Genomic DNA, 20303 nt, shown 5'->3' with positions numbered 1-20303 from the left:
CAAGCATTTTATAATTTTCAAAGGTTTTTATTGACAATAACATCAAGTTTATGAAAAGAGTCAATATTTGCAGTTTTTCCCCTAAGACCTCTGCAATTCACCCTGGCATGCTGTCAATCATCTTCTGGGCCAAATCCTGACTGATGGCGACCTGTTCCTTCATAATCAGTGCTTGGAGTTTGTCAGGATTTGTGGGTTTTTGTTTGTCCCCCCCGCCTCTTGAGGATTGACCACAAGTTCTCAGTTGGATTAAGGTCTGGGAGTTTCCTGGCCATGGACCAAAAATTTCAATGTCTTGTTCCGCGAGACCCTTACTTAACACTTTGTTTTTCTTGGAGAGAAGTGGCTTCTTTGCTGCCCTTCTCGACACCGGGCCATACTCCAAAAGCCTTCGCAGAAGTCTTCATCCCTGCCTGCTGCCATTCCTGAGCAAGCTGTGCACTGGTGGCACCCCGATCCCACAGCCGAGTCATCTTTAGGAGACGGTCCTGGCGCTTGCTGGACTTTCTTAGGCACCATGAAGCCTTCTTCACCTGAATGTCTCTCCTTGAAGTTTTTGATGATCTGATAAATGGTTGATTTCATCTTAGTAGCAGCAATATTCTTGCCTGTTATGCAACGCAATGATGACCGCACGTGTTTCCTTGCAGGTAACCATGGTTAGCAGAGGAAGAACAATTATGTCAATCATCACCCTCCTTTTAAAGCATCCAGTCTGCTTTTCTAACTCAATCAGCATGACAGAATGATCTCCAGCCTTGTGCTCCTCAACACTCTCAATTGTGTTAACAAGAGGATCACCGAAATGATCTCAGCAGGTCCATTGGAGGTGTTTTTTGGGGATTAAGTTCATTTTCATGGCAAAGAAGGTCTTTGCAATTCGTCTGATCACTCTTTATAACAATTTCCATAATAATAAACTTGAAAATCAGTATTTGTGTCATTATCAAAACCTTTGGCCACAACTGTATATGTTTAATTGCATCGTAGGTTTCCGTGCATTTACATTCCCGTTCGTTCGTTTGATCGGTGAGTAGTGTGCCCAGATAACAGAAGACAGCATTGAGCAGTTTTTATTCTGTTATTAAAACAACCCGCAACCACCTCTGTCATAGCCAGCAGCCTGCCTCGCCCTCTTTGTCTCTCCTCCCGGCTCCTCGCCCCGCATTGTCTCTCGTTTCTCCCACCGCATTCATCACCGGGCTCTCTCTCCCGTCTCTTTGAAGGGAACACGCTCCCCTGATGTTCTCTGAGTGGCATATTGAGCACAAAAGCCACACGTAAACACGCACAGGCGCAGACTTTTATCACACAGGATGCTTTCAGCGCCCAGTGCTGCACAGGTACTCATCAGCCACAACATTAGGACCTGGTTACAGTGGCACATGACTGGACCATGGAGACCGCAGAAGAGACGTGTCCTGGTCTTTTCACCTTCACTTTTAGATCATGTTGTCACACGCACGTGTGTTGCGTGCCTCAGGACGACATGGCACCAGGATGCAATCTACGAAGAGGACAAGCCGGCAGGGGCGGTGTGACATTCTGGACAAAATTCTGCTGGGAACGTCAGGTCCTGCCACTGAAGCAGATATTACTTTGACACACAGCACCAACCTAAAAATGTTTGCGGGCCACCTTCACCCTTTCATGTAAACAGAATTCCCTGGTGGCAGTGCCCTCTTTCAGTGGGACAATGCACCCTGCCGCACAGCAAAAATTGCTCCGAGGAACACGAGAAGGGGTTCACGGTGTTGACTTGGCCTCCAAAACTCTCCAGATCTCAATCTGATCAGGCAACAGTGGGGTGTTCTAATCACGTCACGACTTACAGTCTCGCTGTCCTATACCCCAGGACATCTTCGGAGAAGTGGCGGAGTCCATGGCTCAGCTGGCCAAAGCTGTTTTGGTCAATTTTTGTCTGTATTTGCACATACAAACGACGATGCATGTGTCCTCTGCATTTAAATAGTCGTCAAGTGAATGTGCATGCATGTATGTGTGGACCGTGTGTTCTTGTTCCATTAAGAACTGAATCATGTATGCAGTGTGTGTGTGTGTGTGTGTGTGTGTGTGTGTTTGGTATATGCATGCATTTATTCAGCTCTGTAGGTGACTGCGTTAATGAGCAAGTTCGCATAATTCTATTCCTCCTATATGCATTGTGTGTGTGTAATTATGCATTGATCTGCATGTGTGGGCGTAGGCATGTGCGCACCGCTGCTTGTTTGTTAGGCCGTCACCGGGATTTGATAATAATTAGCCATGCGAGGCAGCCGGGGGGGGGGCGCAGTAACCTGAAACGATTGGTCGGCACGCACCCACAGATGCGGATGTGACCGGACTGTTAACCGCGCCGCACATAACGGCCATTCAGTGGGAGAGGTGCGCTCCTGGAGGGGAGATAATGAACACGGAGGGAAAGGCGGACATTGCTGGATGTGCTGCTATTAGTGGGCAGCCCCTCTGTGTTTTTTTTCATAGACTAAAAGGAGTCGACGTTGATTTTTTTTCCTTCTTTCTCTTCCCGTCCCTCCGTCGCGGAAAGGGGACGAGTTCTCTCTCGGCAGCATCGGTCTTAATAAGAATGCTTTTAGCGGCATTTATTAAGAAGCCCCCAAATGCACAATGCAACGCTCCCTCTGTCCCCCTCTTTCACCCCTGAGCGGCTGGAAATTTTATTTCTTTTATTTTTCCGACTGCATTTTATCCTCTTGCATCCGTAAATCACTGCGAATGACCTCGGCGTTTGAAAATGTGCCGCACATTTAAAAAACGTGACTTGACTCGACTCCCTCTCTCTCTCTCTCTCTCTCTCTATCGCCCCTGTTCCAATCTGAAGCAGAATCAATCCGTGACTCCCCCCCCCCCCATCGCCGGGTATCGCCTCATAAATCTCTTCCTCTCCCCCTCCCTCCATTTTTTTCTCCATCCTTTGTGCCCAGTTCCATTTTTTTGGGCGCCATTCACACACAGCTAGCCTCTTTTTCCCTGCACCACCTTCCTCACCTTCTCCAAATGGTCAAGCAGATGAGCTGCGACATGCTGGGCGGGGGGGCTCACGGTGACATGGAGGCAGGCTGGGCTTGGTTTGGAACAAAGGTGCAACGGGGACGGGTAAGATGAGATGAGATTTTTCCCTCCTTGAGCGATGATGGGATGGAAATGGCTAGACAGCCAATAATATACGCTGCTCAAAATAATAAAGGGAGCACTTAAACAACACAATGTAACTCCAAGCCGATCACACTTCTGTAAAATAAAACTGTCCACTCAGGAAGGGTGGTAGTGGCCTAGTGGGTAACACACTCGCCTATGAACCAGAAGACCCAGGTTCAAATCCCACTTACTACCATTGTGTCCCTGAGCAAGACACTTAACCCTAAATTGCTCCAGGGGGGGACTGTCCCTGTAACTACTGATTGTAAGTCACTCTGGATAAGGGCGTCTGATAAATGCTGTAAATGTAAATGTAAACAACACTGATTGACAATCAATTCCACACGCTGTTGTGCAAGTGCACTAGACGAGTGGTGGAAATTACAGGCAATTAGCAAGACGTCCCCAATAAAGGCGTGGTCCTGCAGGTGGTGTCCACAGACCACTTCTCCCTTCCTGTGCTTTCTGGCTGATGTTTTGGTCAATTTTGAATGCCGGCGGTGCTTTAACTGTAGTTACAACACACACAAGCGGCTCAGGCAGTGCAGCTCATCCAGGATGGCGCGTCAATGCGAGCCGTGGCAAGAAGGTCTTCTGTGTCTGTCAGCGTAGTGACCAGAGCATGAAGTCACTACCAGGTGACAGGCCAGTACATCAGGAGACGTGGAGGAAGGCAACAACCCAGCAGCAGGACCGCTACCTCCGCCTTCGTGCAAGGAGGAACAGGAGGAGCACCGCCAGAGCCCTGCAACATGACCTCCAGCAGACCACTAATGTGCAAGTGTCAGAAACAGACTCCATGAGGGTGGAATGAGGGCCCGACGTGCACAGGTGGGGCTTGATCCTGCAGCCCAACACCATTTTGCCATTTGCCAGAGAACACCAAGATTGGCCACTGTGCCACGGTGCTCTTCACAGATGAAAGCAGGTTCACACTGAGCACATGTGACAGACACGACAGAGTCTGGGGACGCGGTGGAGAACGTTCTGCTGCCTGCAACTTCCACCAGCATGACCGGTTTGGCAGTGGGTCATTTTCTTTGGTGGGCCCACGCAAACCTCCATGTGCTCGCCAGAGGTAGCCTGACTGCCATTAGGTACCGAGATGAGATCCTCAGACCCCTTATGAGGGGCAGTGGTAGCCTAGCAGTTTAGGAAGCGGCCCCGTAATCAGAAGGTTGCCGGTTCAAATCCCGATCCGCCAAGGTGCCACTGAGGTGCCCCTGAGCAAAGCACCGTCCCCACACACTGCTCCCCGGGCGCCTGTCATGGCTGCCCACTGCTCACTCAGGGTGATGGGTTAAATGCAGAGGACAAATTTCACTGTGTGCACCGTGTGCTGTGCTGCTGTGTATCACATGTGACAATCGCTTCACTTTAACTTATGAGACCATACGCTGGTACGGTTGGCCCCGGTTCCTCCTAATGCAAGACAATGGCAGACATCATGTGGCTGGAGTGCGTAAGAAGTTCCTGCAAAACGAAGGCGTTGATGCTACGGACCGTCCCGCCCGTTCTGGGACATCATGTCTCGCTCCGTCCACCAAACGGCACGTTGCACCACAGACTGTCCAGGAGTTGGTGGATGCTTTAGTGCTTGAGGATGCTTTTAGGATGCCAGGATGTCTTATTTCTGTGAGCAGTGTATATATTACAAAGACACGGATAGATCGCAGTCGTAATATCCACATTCACCGCGTCCCCGGCACGCGCTGCACCCCCCGCCGCAATATCACTCAGCACTCGGACGTTTCATTATGCACCCCCGCGGCTGCAAACATATCATCTTTATGTAGCCACAGTGCAACGCACGCACACACGCACATCGCCGAAATTTACACAAATGTGCATTTGTCCCCGGTTTACGGCGCCGGGCAGGAGACAAATTGCAGCGCTGCAGTCGGGGATTGTTTGTGCCTCCGCTGAGCCGGAGAAATTTTGCCCGCTGAGCCTCACTAATCACCAGAGCCTGTCAGACTCGCGCCGGCGTCCCTCTCGGGGACGGTGTCTCCGCTCCCGGTGTCAGGACCGCGACGGACCATGTCCCCACACGCACACACATGTACATGCATGCATACATATATAAGTACAAATGTATACATACAGACACAGCTTGATATATATATATATATATATATATATACACACACACACACACACACACACACACACACATACAAACACACACACACTACACACACAAATACACACACACGAATACACACACACTCACACACACACACAAATACACACACTCACACACAAACACACACACTACACATGAATACAAACACACTCACACACACACACTACACACACGAACACACACACACTCACACACACACACACTACACACACTACACACACGAATACACACACACTCACACTAACACATGAATACAAACACACTCACACACACACACTACACACGAATACAAAAACGCTCACACTCACACACGAATACAAACACACTCACACACACAGCAGTTTTGCATCTGCGTAAATGATGCGATGAATGGAAATAAACAGGCAATTTAAGTGCTGGACACCTCACTGCTTCTCTCTCCCTCCCTCTGCTCACACACACACGAATACAAACACACTCAAACACACACAAACACACACACACACACGCCACTCGGCCAAGGAGAGGGAACAAGGTCAGCGTGTGCAGGAAGGCGGCGAGAGGGGGGGACCATGGGAGGAGCTGTGAACAGGGACAAAGGCCACGGTAAGAACAAGAGAAGTGAGGAAAATCTCATTAGAGCCCCGCCTTCCCCGCGACACCTTTAAACGGGGATGGCGCGCGAGAGACGCGAAAACACGCCGAACGCACACGTCTGCTCCGGAACCGGTTTCATCAATAACAGCAGGTTCTGCGTTCTATTACCTAATAGATGAGGGGAGGGGGTCTGAGAATCACGGACCAGGGAAGATGGATGAACGTTCTCAATCTTCGCCATTCCTTTAAAGGGGGCCAGAGGGACGTATATTCACGGTGCACCAATCAGAACGCTGTGGTTAAATGCAGAGGGCAAATTTCACTGTGTGCACCGTGTGCTGTGCTGCTGTGTATCACATGTGACAATCACTTCACTTTTTTAAGATAACCTGCATGTTGCTGATGGTAGTGGGCGTGGCTTCATTTGCGTAAAAGGAGTATTACGAGTGTAGAGAACGGAGGGAAACGGAGGAGATGGACGCTGCGCCGCGCCTGGGCGTGTCACGTGTTGTACACGAGGGGCTTTAAATCATCCAGATTGAGGAAGCAGGGGGTGTGAGAGCTGTCAATCATGCGGTCAAAATCGGAAAATAATTACACACCAACGGAGAGGGTTGTGTGTACAGCTAGTTCCTCCTCTAGGCGATATCCAGAAGACATATTTGGTGTGGGATTAAAGAACGTTCCACAAGTGTTACAGATGGGCAGGGGGGACAGTCTCCTCGTCCTCCTCATCCTCCTCTCCCATTGTTCCAGGCTGAAGGCTTCCACTCGGCGATCCGAGCCGAGCACATCGGCTCTACCCAGGGCTCTAGCGGGCACCGAGTCGGCTGGGGCCATGTTTGTGAGCGTCTGCTTATGCAGTATTTAAATGTGTGTGTGTTAGAAGTCAGATATTTGTGTGTGTGTGTGTGTATGTGTGTGTTAGCATTGGACCTTTCCAGTCACAGTCCATGAATATTAAAGGACTGCAGCCCGAGACGTGTGCATCTGGGTTAATAATGAATGCCGACTAATGAGTTAATGGGCCGACGTGTCAACGAGTCCCACTGGCCCCGAGATGCTGGTGCCACCGCACCGTAAGAGACGGAAAAGCGGACTGACGGAAGGGCGCACAGGGGTTGTAAGGGTATTTAAAATTCCGTTCCTCTGCTCCCTCCCCATGCTCTCAGCATCACTTTCCTCTTTACCTTTCCCTGCCTCGCCACCTGTCGGCTTCACGCGGCCCGGGTTCCGTTAACGTTCGACTCCTGCCAATACTCTCCTTCCTCCTCACAATTCCCAGCTCTTTGGGGCTTGTCCACCTCCAGGGTCGTAGGGTGGCCATGCCCGCTTCCACGGGGCTTCAGGAGATGGACGATGCTCCATTAGCTATATTGAGCATTTTACAGCTGGACTGTCTCCTTTCAGCCCTTGAAGTGTCCCTTGGAACAGGCAGCTGCTTTATCAAAGTGCCCCTGTCCCAAATGGAGCGCCGAGGGGAACGTTACAACAATTCCGAGGAAAGGCTTGGGCCGCATTAATGAATTTTGCTCATTTCTTTAAAGGAGGGGAAAAGGACCGACAACAGCAGGAGTGCTGGATCGTGTTCACGGCCATATGGCTCCATACGACCCGCTCAGTAAAAAAACGAAGAAAAAAAAAGACTCTTTCCCACACTTAGCAAAATTGCATTCCTGATATTAAGTGGATTCCGTAATTCTGGGGACATTCGGACAATAATTCAGCAACATGGGACCAACGGCGGAACAATGCAGTTGCAATTCTTCATCTAAAAGCCAGAGAGCCAGAAGGACTCATTTCCATACGGAACAATGCGAGCCACAAAAAAAAAAAAAATAAATCAGCGAGAATGAGAGTTACATGGCGGAAAAAAGGGGGAATATCTGTGTGCAAAGACAGATGTCTGGAGGCTATCGGGAGCAAGCCGCCGCTGCTCTTTATTGTCATGATAATGTGATTAAAGTGGCCTGCATCTCAGAGGCCTTTTCACCCGTCCACTGCCACATATCAGCGGCGTCCATTCAGAGCCGGCAACAAGGCCGCGATGAATGGGGCCGCATTCAGCTGCGGTCGGGGGACACACTGCCGCATTGTGGCCGCCGAGCGGGGCCGGGCCGGTGACGTCGCTCCGGAGACACAGGAGCGTCTCACGGCGGCCGAAAAGGGCAGGCCACGCTGACCGCCGGCGGAACCCCGCGTGAACCCATCAGAGGAGGCGCTGGTCGCTGGGGTTCGATGCCCATGCGGGGTCACTGAGCAACAGGAAGAGCTGAGCAGAGATCGCGGGGCAGCAGGCGTCGGGGTCGCCCAACACGCCTCTATAATAAGACTCTCACAGCATACTCATATTCCATAACGGAACCTCTGAAATAAAGTATGTCGAATTATCTGTACCTACCCACCCAGTCCTTTTTGTTGCTGTGTAGGTAGTTCTCTGACACCCAGAAGATTGTAATTTTAATGATGTTAATAAGTTTAGAAGGGGGAGGAGACTTGATCCTGATCCGCCAAGGTCCCACTGAGGTGCCACTGAGCAAAGCACCGTCCCCACATTTTGCTTTCCGGGTGCCTGTCATGGCTGCCCACTGCTCACTCAGGGTGATGGGATGAATGCAGAGGACAAATTTCACTGTGTGCACCGTGTGCTGTGCTGCTGTGTATCACATGTGACAATCACTTCACTTTTTTTTTTTTTTTTACATGCAGGTTATCAGCGCTGCAATTTAAGCCATACAGAAAGACAATGAGACAAATGTCTTATATAAGTTACCTGAAAAAAAAAGGTTTTATTTTCTCATTAATGGACTAATTTGTTTTAACTGGTCGTAACCATTATACTGATATTCCAGTATGGTTGAGTACCGTGAGTTCTGGAATGACCTGGCCAGTTCAAACCCTTACAATACAATTATTCATCACAAAAGATGTGATTTAAATTGTGCTTCGAGGGATTGTCTTTTCTTGAGTTACGCGGACATCATGATTAACAGTCCGACAGTATATCAAGAAATCGAGAGCTTTGGGTCCTTAGTGATGCTGACAGTGTTTCAACACACACACCCACACACACACACACACACACACACACAGCAGGAACACACATGCAATCTGTATCACTGCAGGTGGCCACTCGCCCACACCTGATCACACCACTTTAACACAAGCCGCTGTGTCAAAATCAGCCTAATTTCATTCAGCCACCTTGTGTGTTGTTGCGAATGTGATCTACTAATGTAATCCACTTACGTCCGGGCCACGCATTATCCCATTACGTTAAGCTTCCACTGGCAGTTTGTTTGCTGCTCGTGTGTCCCATTAAAAAAAAAAAAGCCTCAAATGATCTGGGAGTTGAGCAACATCAGACCGAAGAACAGAAGTTCTGGATGGGGAGAGGAAGCGGATTTCTCTGAAGGGAAAGAACAAATGAATCTCAATGTCATCTTGTTTTTCAGCGACAGGGTCCTCTGCTGTATATGCTGATTACTGACTCCGCTCCAAAACTTTGAAGGCCTGCGTTTCGAGGCTTCAAAAGACCAAACACATAATCTCCTCCACTCGTTTCCCGGCGCAAAAAAAAACCATACGTGCCGAGGCCTGAGATTCCCCCCCGGGTGGACGTCCGGAAGCTTCCAGTGTTCTGTCTGTCATTAATTAGTCCTGACGACTAAAAATAAACCGGCGTCTGAGCCTTCCATCTGATACGGAGGTGTCGGCGAGCCAAGCGTAATTCTCAAATCTGGCCCCCCCCCTCTTTTCTCCCACAATCCCATCTCATCTCATCCCCGCGTTCTCACTCATCACATCCTCGGCCTCCTCCTGCTGTTTCACTTCATTTCCTTTCCATTACCACTTCCTTCCACTCCGGCTGGGCGTCGCGCGGCCTGAGCGGCCGTGAATACGGGCGCCTTGAATTATAAATGGCCGTCTCCGTCCTATTTATTCCATCACGGCGTGGAAAACGAGCCCGGCCTCCGGACCGCGGGGAACAAAGTGAACACTCGGGCAGCTTAAAACATTTCCGGACGTGGTTCTAAAAATCGGAAAATGATGAGAATATCACCCACAATCAACCGGGGAAAAAAAAGGAAAGGAAAAAGGATCTCGGTTTATAGTCGGCACTGTACAAATCCAATTTTTCCAGCTCCGCTAGTGTTTGCACTTCTTTCACTTCTTTCTTTTCATCCGTACCCAGATGAGCGGCAATTTTCTGCGCTTACCCTACCAAAAGAAGCTCCGGACCGTCTCTCCGGCAAACTGCGGCAGTTTCGCCACTGAGATTCGTCTATGGCCCCCGCTTAATCCACTTTTCCCTCTATAAAAGTCCCAGTGCCTGGAACGTCCCCCCGCGAACATGGGTCTTATAGCGCCGGGGCCAAACGGCTCGGCCCTGGTCTTCATCCGCTCGGGCCTGAAGCCTGCCGAGGCCCGGCCCGAGGTCTTAATGTTCCTAACAAGGATTTCTTTTATTCGGGGTCCCCCCCGCCCCGTAGTGGGCGGATCTGAGAAGAGCCCGGGCCATTGTGCCGCGCGGCGAGCGTAGAGCCTCAGCTGTTTCCCGCCAAGAAAGCGTCTTTATCGAGGACAGCCTGTTCCAGAATAATGCACAGCTGTGCCCAGTCCGTTTTTTTTCTATTATGGGACTTAATATTGTGAGGGACGCTGATTTTTATCAGAGATTTTATTTTCACAGTTCTATAAAAACGCATTCAACGTGGACGTTTTCCGATTTGTGGGTGTTAATCCGCAACCTGCTGAATACCTTGGTTCAAACCATCCAATGAAATCATCTCTGGATGTGACAGCTGGTCAGTTCTGGTGTTTAAACGTTACGAAACTAAATCCGAACGACAGAAGAGACTGCAGGGCGAGAGCGTTGCCGAGCGGCCGCCGCGTTCGTGTCAAGTGTTGGACAAGTGCTGCATCTCTAGTGCAATAATCCAGGATTATGCACAGATACAGTATGTGTGTGTGTGTGTGTGTGTGTGTATGCGGGCCTTTGCCATCCCTGGCAATGTGGGCTTTTATTTTTTGGTGTGTGTGTGGGCCTAATCTTGTGCCCCAGTGTGTCTGAAAGTGTAATCTTGTCGGGTGCCACTGTGTGTTTGTGCAGTCATAATCTTGCGCTTTTCCACAAGCCTGGCATCTGTAGTCCCATAATCCAGCGGTCCACAGCGGCATCATCCAAAAAAAAAAAAAAAAACAGAACGAGATTCGACTTCGCTTAACCCTTAGACACACTCAGATGCTTGACCTTATGCAATGCCAACTGATAACGGAATCAATAATCAATAAGGCATTAAGACTAAACGTCCCCAAACCGGAATCCATTGTTTTACACGCAGTTAATGACGTGATCTGAGATTATACTGGTTTAATGCCTTGGTGCCGTGCCCCTACGCTCTGTCTTCGTCACCAGCAGACCCATCTCACCGGCCCACAACAGGGATCACGACATTAAAACGCCCCACGTTTACAAATGCTCGGTGGCTAAAGGATCCACTCCACTGCCAGGACTAGAGCTGGGCTCCAGTAACGTGAAGCGCGAGCAATAATCCCCATAATACCGCATTAGCAGGACACTCTTTTACGATGTGCACATGTGGCAGATCAAGGCAGAGTCGTTTTTTAGTGACCCAAAAACAGCATTTTCTTCTTATTATATTACTATATATATATAAGACTTATAGACTCAGGAATACACTACATCCAGTCCAGTGGCCGCATTTCTCCCAGTGTTGTTCGACCATCACATGTGTGAGGGTGGGTGTCGAAAGTAAGATGGCTACATCAGCAATGTGATTACTTATTGTACTTCCCATTTTCCCATGTGGCAGTGGTGGCCTAGCAGTTAAGGAAGCGGCCCCGTAATCGGAAGGTTGACGGTTCGAATCCCGATCCGCCAAGGTGCCACTGAGCAAAGCACCGTCCCCACACACTGCTCCCCGGGCGCCTGTCATGGCTGCCCACTCCTCACTCAGGGTGATGGGTTAAATGCAGAGGACAAATTTCACTATGTGCACCGTGTGCTGTGCTTAAATAAAAATTTACAGTGAAAAAGTAATATAAAAACCTTTTTAACGCGTTATCTGTACAAACGTTAATATGTGTCGTGAGTAACTAGCCCAACACTGTTGGAACCGGAACTCGATTCTACTTGAAGGTCTTTGTTTTAGAAGCCGTGATGGCCAGTACACTTTTTTTTCTTCTCATTTGTACGGGACAATGATCTTGCAACCCAGTTGCTCAGTGATATTTAGCAAAAAAAAAACCCACAATAAAATTCCCTCCAGCTCACACTGGATCTCACGGCGGTGATGCTTGTATTCTTTGCTTGTTCATAATGCCGTCATTGTGAGCGCCGTTACCTGCATAATAAGAATTTTTATTATTTCTCCAGGTATTATACACAGACAAACTCCAACTCTCAGTTGGAAAGGCTCATTGGTACTGTGATCCTTAAAAAATCAAGTTTAACATCACCTAATTTTAATCTTTAATCTATTTTAAAATATATTGATAAAATAATCAATATACTGATATTCCTGGCTATAACTATTCTATAACGTGGCAGGGTTATTTTTACAAGTATTCCAATATTTTGGGCAAAAGGACAGCAAACTCGGTTTAAGTTTGGCATCCATTTTTGGCAGAAGGGCAACGTTCAAATGAACGAAGATCACGACAGGTCCGTTCTTCCAGGGGCTTTGGGGCATTTTTCTTCTTTTTCCAAAACCATTTTGCTCAAATGTTGATCATTGTGGAGATTCTCCTAAAATTGCTTCAGAGAAACAGCTCGGGATGAAAAAGCAACGGGACACTTTTGAGGCGGAGATTGGAAATGAAAAGAGAAAAGGAATCGAAAGTGTGAGTGACACGCCTGAAATGGAGTCATAATGCAGTTCCTTTAAAGGGATTTGGGGATTTTGCTGAATTAACACGAGGTGTGACCTAGTTGAGATCTGGTATCTGACATTTATGCGATTTACTGACATCTCCTGCCAAGGAATAAGAAGCAGAAGAAAAAAAGCAGGAGACAAACTACTGAGATATTAAGAGATTTTTACTTTACTGTGGACATCCCTGACCCTCCCTGAACGTCAGAGTGCTGAGACGAACAAAGTTCCGTGCCTTCAATGATCCACAGATCCTCCCACAGCCGCCGCTCTGGGCGGACAAGCCGGGCAGATCTGCGGGGAACTTCTGGTCGTCTCAGATGTGGGACGTGGCAGCGGGGCGGGGCACTGTGGCTCCCTGCCCCGCCCCTGCTGCGCCGGTGATGCTAACACGCTCGACCTGACGTCTCCAGTGGCCTTCGACCTCTGTGTGGCGATGATAGCAGCGGCGCGGTGGATTCTGTTTGCCGGCACTCAGCCGCGATGCAAGATTAATGAAGCTCACACACAGAAAGGTCGTGAGAGGTCACCATGAATCATATTCACCCCGACCAACATTAGCAAAGATGTTCTAAGGAGTCATGCACGACGTGAAGAGACGCTAGCGGCTCCGCAAAACTTGTGAGTGAGTGAAGTGTGATACACAGCAGCACAGCACACGGTGCACACTGTGAAATGTGTCCTCTGCATTTAACCCATCACCCTTGGTGAGCAGTGGGCAGCCATGACAGGCGCCCGGGGAGCAGTGTGTGGAGACGGTGCTTTGCTCAGTGGCACCTCAGTGGCACCTTGGCGGATCGGGATTCGAACCGGCAACCTTCTGATTACGGGGTCGGCTTCCTTAACCGCTAGGCCGCCACTGGCCCGTAAAGATCACTTGTATAGTCCAGGTGAGGTAGGTTCCACCCAGATTTGAACTCTGGATCACTGGATTCAGTGTCCAGAGTGCTAACCATTACACCATGGAACCAAAGATATACGTGGCCGCGGTAATCCGCTCAGACCCTGAAGAAGGTTCCCCCGCGAGTGAGATGGTCGGCCTGGAAGCCGATCACTGCGGATGAAGCCGGTTAGGCCCACGCAGGGCGAGCGGCTAAGCCTGGTTTTCTCCACACAGCCGCAAGAAATGCGAGTGAGATGAAGGCGAACGAGACTCCCGACGCGCAAACACACGCCTGCAAGTTCCACGAATTCCGTTATTCATCGAATTTTTCACAATTTACACGGGTCCACAATGCAAACGATGACCGATGAAAGTGACTGTCATTGTGATACACTGCAGCACGGCACACGGTGACACGATGAAATGTGTCCTCTGCTTTTAACCATCACCCTTGGTACTACGGGTAGTAGTAGCCTAGTGGGTAACACACTCGCCTATGAACCAGAAGACCCAGGTTCAAATCCCACTTACTACCATTGTGTCCCTGAGCAAGACACTTAACCCTGAGTGTCTCCAGGGGGGGACTGTCCCTGTAACTACTGATTGTAAGTCGCTCTGGATAAGGGCGCCTGGTAAATGCTGTAAATGTAAATGTAAGTGGGCGGCCATGACAGGCGCCCGGGGAGCAGTGTGTGGGGACGGGACATTGCTTAGTGGCATCTCGTCGGATCGGGATTCGAACCGGCAACATTCCGATTACCACCACCACCGGCCCTAAAGGAAGTCAGGAATTCTTAGCGCTCTCAGCCGACACGGGACAATGTCGTTTGGTGACTGCCACGGTTCCCTTTTATGCTAATGAGCCACAATGCAGCAGCTCCAGTTCCACCATTCAATATGATTTCAGAACAATATACTGCCGACTCGTGATTTCTTTTTTCCTGTTTATCTCTTGTTCCGGCTGTAGCGCAGCTGAACTGTGAGAGACAGGAGAAGGGCAGCGGCACGGCGTTTGGGAAACTAAGGAGTAAGGCTTTCTTTTTCTGGCCACCAAAACCAAGCCGTGCAGCGCACGAACGGCGCGCAGATCCAGTTCCTCCGCTTCTGATTATGAACATCGATTCTGACGTCCTGTAATTTAAGAGGTGCTGAACATCCTTCTTTCATTTGCTCCTGTTCAACGTTTGCTGCTCTTCCCGACTCAGCAATAACGGCAGAAGCAGAGTTGAGCTCTCCGCACACACACACACACACACACACACTCCACATACTCTGGTGTATTATCAGGTGCATGCAGGTAAAGGGGGTGTTTATGAGTAAAATTATGCATTATGTTAATATTTGATGTTAATACTTGGTTGCTGACGTGGTTTTTTTCCACGATTAAAAAAAAAAGACCCTGAGCCCCATCATGCACCCATCATGCTCCATTTCACACCCTCTGTATGCATGAAAAGACGGGCATATTTTCATACCTCGTCCCACCGACCCTGTACTAAAAGCAAGAACAGTGTAACCGGCATCTGTGCACTTAACCATTTAATGGATAATTATTGGCAAGGCCGTTGCTGATTAAAGGCCGCCAGACCGTATTCACACGTCCACCCAAAGGCAGACAATAGTGCAAATGAGCAAATTGTGAAACGTGTTTTAACCATAGCTATTTGAATGTAATTACATTTTCTATCGCCCTGTGATTACGAGTGTGTGATTTAATGCCGTTTAATGTGCTTTTCAAGCTGAATAGGACTTAATGGAATGTTAACGATATTTCCGTACAATACTTAATCCAAGCAGTTACAACCAGGGGTCTCGGACCCATTACAGAAGCTGTCTTCAGGTGCACCGTGCCGTAAAGCCTATCCTGAACGAGTCGACAGGGTTAATCTCATTTCTGGCCGCCTTAAAAGGCGCAGAGCCTGCAAAGACTTGCCGTAATTGCGGGGAAATAGCACAGCCTATGTTTACATTTAAATATGAATCCAGTGTAATTATGTTTTTCGATGAGAGAAATCCTCCCCCACCCCCACTTTTCAATAGAAACCAATCCGGCACATTTAACAGGCCATCACAAATGACGCAGACACCACGAAGGATGTGCAGCCTGCTGTGATTACTGCGGAAATACATATTTTACAAACTTTATGGAAAAGACCCTTGACTGGCTTTCCAGCCATCTTGTCTGTAATACCACTGCGAACCACAAGAGGCAACGCTGAGTTGCTGCGGCGACACAGTCTCACCATAGTTACATTTACAGCAATTTACCAGACGCCCTTATCCAGAGCGACTTATAATCAGTAGTTACAGGGACAGTCCCCCTGGAGACACTCAGGGTTGAGTATCTTGCTCAGGGACACGATGGTAGGATAAGTGGGATTTGAACCTGGGTCTTCTGGTTCATAGGCGAGTGTCTTACCCACTAAGCTACTACTGCCCTACTAGTTCATTTGCTTTGGTCCGAATCAGTCAGCGAGTTTTGAACATTGGGTAATTTTCCTCTTGGTTCAGTTCCGGTTCACTCAGGGTAAAATACGCGGGAACCAAAATGCGTCGCTTGAAACGACTCGGCTGATTGGTCAGCTGTATCGCCACGGGAACAACGGAAGTAAGTACAGGAAGCAGATCTGCCGTTGTGGACCGTATTTGCATGAAATCGGGAGGGACATGATGGCAATTTTATATTATATTACATATTAAGTGAATATTTAAAATTGTAGCGTGGTTACGTCTCGAGAACAATATGCTGACGCACTGGAGTCGCCGAAGGCAGCGTAAAAAGCGGGGCGGGGATTTGAACTCGCAACCTAACAAAATCATAAAAATGACATAAGTGGCCGGCAACGTAATCGTTTGAGCCAAATGCAGCCGAATTATAGAAAGGGCTGCAAGATGTTCCAGTTGTGGGGGGTTTATTTCTGATTTGGCCTCCCGTTGATGGAAATTTGAACAAATCTGCAGACTGTGTGAGGGAGTATTAATCTTACAGATTTCATCAAGGGGCGGCGGCCTAGCGGTTAAAGAAGCGGCCCCGTAGTCAGAAGGTTGCCGGTTCGGATCCCGATCCGCCGAGGTGCCACTGAGCAAAGCACCGTCCCCACACACTGCTCCCCGGGCGCCTGTCATGGCCGCCCACCAAGGGTGACGGTTAAATGCAGAGGACACATTTCGTTGTGTCACCATGTGCTGTGCTGCTAGTGCTTCACAATCGCTCCACGGTTCCTGTCTCTGTGCCACGTATCCGGTACGGTTCTAATTCACTTTGAGGCTTTGGGTGCGCAACGTGACCATTACACTCTATCACAGTAAATCCTGGTTTTACAACATGGCAGCTGCAGCAGTCGCCGAGCCCACGCGGTTCAGGAAGTCCCGGCACAGATCGCGGGGTCACATGTCGCGCGGCGCGTCCGCTGCTTCCGTCTCGAGCTCGATAGGCCTGGCCCCGCGCCCCACCGCCTGCCAGCTGTCACCGAGCGAGAGCGGGAGCTTCGGCGGAGGGCGGGGACGAGTGGGGGGGGGGAGGGGGGGGGGGGGTGTCAGCGCGAGGACACAAACCCTGAGGCGCCGATGACACAGGACGCACATAAGCCACGAGGGCGAGGAGGGACCACGGAGACGGAACCCAATGGGGAACCTCATAATGGCGTTGCGCGCTCAATGCTCTTTAAACGTAAAAAACGCATTTACGAACACGATACGCAGATATTAACGCGCACCCCCTTTGTGCACGAAGCCACTGTAAGCGTTCAGGTGATTACGCACACATCTCGCATCCTCGGACGCGGCTCTGTACGTCTACGAAAAAGCCCACGCCGGCTGGCAGAGCGGGGCACTAATCGCTCAGCGGAAGTGTCCCCGTGTCTCTGCGTACGAGGGAGTGTGTGCAAGTGTGTGTGTGTGTGTGTGTGTGTGTGTGTGCGCGGGGCACGACGAAAAGCCCCCAACGCTGCGTTTCCAGCGTGGCCGTGTAGCAGTGGCGGGCCACGCCGCACGGGACGTTTCATGCGCAATGGACGTGGTGACATAAAGACAGAGCTGGACAAACGGGACCAAATCCCAGCACTATTACGCAACAAAAGCCTTCCTGCGGACAGGAAGGGGAACCGGGCGAGATGGAAGGCAGAGGCCGCAGCCGTTGCCATCTCGTAGTGGACGCAGGGGCCGGACCGCCAGACCGTCTCATCCCGCCTGGACCTCGTCCCAGTCCTGTAGGCTCAGCAGGCAGGACCGTCCCCGGGACGGGACTCTACGGAGGGCCCATTAGGAATAATCCATCTTCGCGACGCGGGCCAGAGCCTCCGGGAAGGTGTTCCGTTATATCCCGTTATATCCCGTTATATCCCGTCATTATGCATGCATACCACCGACCCGTCGCGCATTAAACACGCACAATAACCGCATTTATTACACGGGCACGAAAAAAACACGCAGAATAACCGCATCCACAATTCCAAATCCACAACTCTACAAGACGTATTTCCACAAATGTTAGGGGGGAAAAAGGGAAGAGCCCCCGACCAACTGTAGCGCGACGAAGAGTTAATGATTATTTTCCGCACGTCGCCTCCGGTTCCCCGAGAACCCCGCTTTTACATGGGGGGTTCATCACGACACGGACACGTCCCGCTCCGATTAAAGAGTGGGAATCCATGAACAGCGACGACCGTCTTTTACGCACCGGACCGCTGGAGCGGCCGCCACCAGGACACAGGAGCATATTAACATGAAGCGAAAATAGCGAATTATAAAATGCAATTACACTCTCGGTGTAAAGACGCTGGATGGTGATGAATTGTTGGCGCGCGCTTCGTGCATCGCCACAAAATAGCGAAAACGCCGCCATAAATTGCAAATCCTGTCATTTTCGGCGAGGACGAAATAATAATAATAATAATAATAATAATAAAAACAATTGCACGTTTGCCGGCATCTTACCCTTTTTTTTTTAACCGGCATCCGGCGCTGGGCTCCTGCTTTATTTCCCCCCGACACCCTCGTTTCTTCCTGCGGTCAGACCCACGCGCCGTGGGGAACGGAGGGCGCGCGCGCGCGCGCACCGCGTCGTACTTCCCAAATTCCGCCGCGACGAGCGCGTCAGCCGGTCATCATCGCCGCGATCATGTGCGGCTTCTCTCTCTCTCTCTCTCTCTCTCTCTCCGTCCGTCGGTCCGTCTCTCGCTCTCTCTCTCTCTCTCTCTCTCGCTCTCCCCTGCGCGCCCCCGCCCGCCCCGCCGCGCGACTCCGAGCGATGCGGGACGGACGCGGCGCGCTTCTAAATTCACGCTCGTTAACGCCGCGCTGCGTCACTTCCGGGAGAGAGGTGACTTTCTTTTCACAGGAGAGGGTCTCTGTTAGATTTCAGAATACTGACAAGAGACACTTCTCAACTGTGTACACAGTAAACTGGAGCGAACATCACACAAACATCACCCATAAACAGGAGCAGCACAGCAAACGGTGCACACAGTGAAATGTGCCCTCTGCATTTATCCCCTCACCCTTGGTGAGCAGTGGGCAGCCATGACAGGCTCCCGGGGAGCAGTGTGTGGGGACGGTGCTTTGCTCAGTGCCACCTTGGCGGGTCGGGATTCGAACCGGCAACCTTCTGATTTCGGGGCCGCTTCCTTAATCACTGGCCCTGCCACTTCTCAACTCCCAGCGTGTGTGTGTTTGTATGTGTGTGAGAGAGAGAGAGAGAGAGACAGAGAGTAATTCTGTGCAAACTAAAGTACACGTCAGAAGGCCAAGCAAACATTTGCATGTTGGAATTAGTGTTAAATGAGGGTAGGCGGGATCTGTGAAATAAAAGAACGGACTGGCGTAGGCCTCATCCCGCCGTTTCAGACGTGCCCACAGGGTAGACCTCGCCGCGACTGTGTCACCGACGTCACCGCACACCTCGCAGGAGGTATCCGATCCCCTCAAACACCTGCACCTGAGCAGAAATGGGAATTCGGTCGATGAATTCGGTCCTGGCTGCTTCCACAGGTGACGGATCATCTACTTATCCGCCTTTTTAAAGGCCGCCGTTTTTAAAGAGCCCCGGATTGACCTTGGATGGGCCATTGATGAGCCGGTGCAGGCCCCTGTTAGTTTAGGAGCTTTTTAGACACCGAACGGCACCAGGAGAATGGAAACCGTTTACATATGTACATTTTATACGTATAAAAACAGGGAATACAGAGAACACGGAGACGGCGGGCGGGTGCGTGGAGGTCAATAGTAATAATATTCAGCCAGAATCCTGCGCCGTGGAGTGATGTCCAGGAAACCGTTTTTCTACAGATTGCTCGTCCATTACGTAATCGCCAATATACAGAATTCAATAGCAGAGCCGGTGACGTTTGACCTTATCCTGTGCCGCAGGCTCTTCTCCGTCACATTGTGCTCTCCGGAGGGCTGCTCCACCCAAAGTCAAACTCAATTACACCAAGGAGCAGATAAGGAAAATGAAATATTTAGTTGCCCCGGATGCATTATGCACCGGAATGCGCCGCATCTTCTGTCGAACGGCAGCGCCTGGATCTCGGATGAGGAATCCCAACTCAATGAACCCCCCCCCATCACAGCAGTTTCTGGGCCTCGTTTTATTCATGTACTTTCTCATTCTTGATGTTTCTGCGCAATAAAACAGGAGCAGAAT

General features: G+C 50.1%; 1 protein-coding gene and 1 non-coding gene across 2 annotated transcripts in view; both read right to left on the bottom strand.

Annotated features, from left to right (window-relative positions):
- flrt1a (fibronectin leucine rich transmembrane protein 1a) overlaps nucleotides 1–18931 on the bottom strand; it is a 31149-nt gene extending 12218 nt beyond the window's left edge. Inside the window, exon 1 of the mRNA XM_028984825.1 lies at nucleotides 18596–18931. The gene's annotated coding sequence lies outside the window, so the exon portion shown is untranslated. The remainder of the gene's footprint in view (nucleotides 1–18595) is intronic.
- Nucleotides 13675–13747, bottom strand: trnaq-cug (transfer RNA glutamine (anticodon CUG)). The gene has a single exon. It is a non-coding gene; the product is annotated as a tRNA-Gln (tRNA).
- Nucleotides 18932–20303: the final 1372 nt, after the last annotated feature.

This window comes from Denticeps clupeoides, chromosome 6 (genome assembly GCF_900700375.1).
Source record: "Denticeps clupeoides chromosome 6, fDenClu1.1, whole genome shotgun sequence".
Classification (NCBI taxonomy): Eukaryota; Metazoa; Chordata; class Actinopteri; order Clupeiformes; family Denticipitidae; genus Denticeps; species Denticeps clupeoides.
Note: the sequence above shows the minus strand (reverse complement) of the source record. Positions and strands in the feature narration are given on the sequence as shown.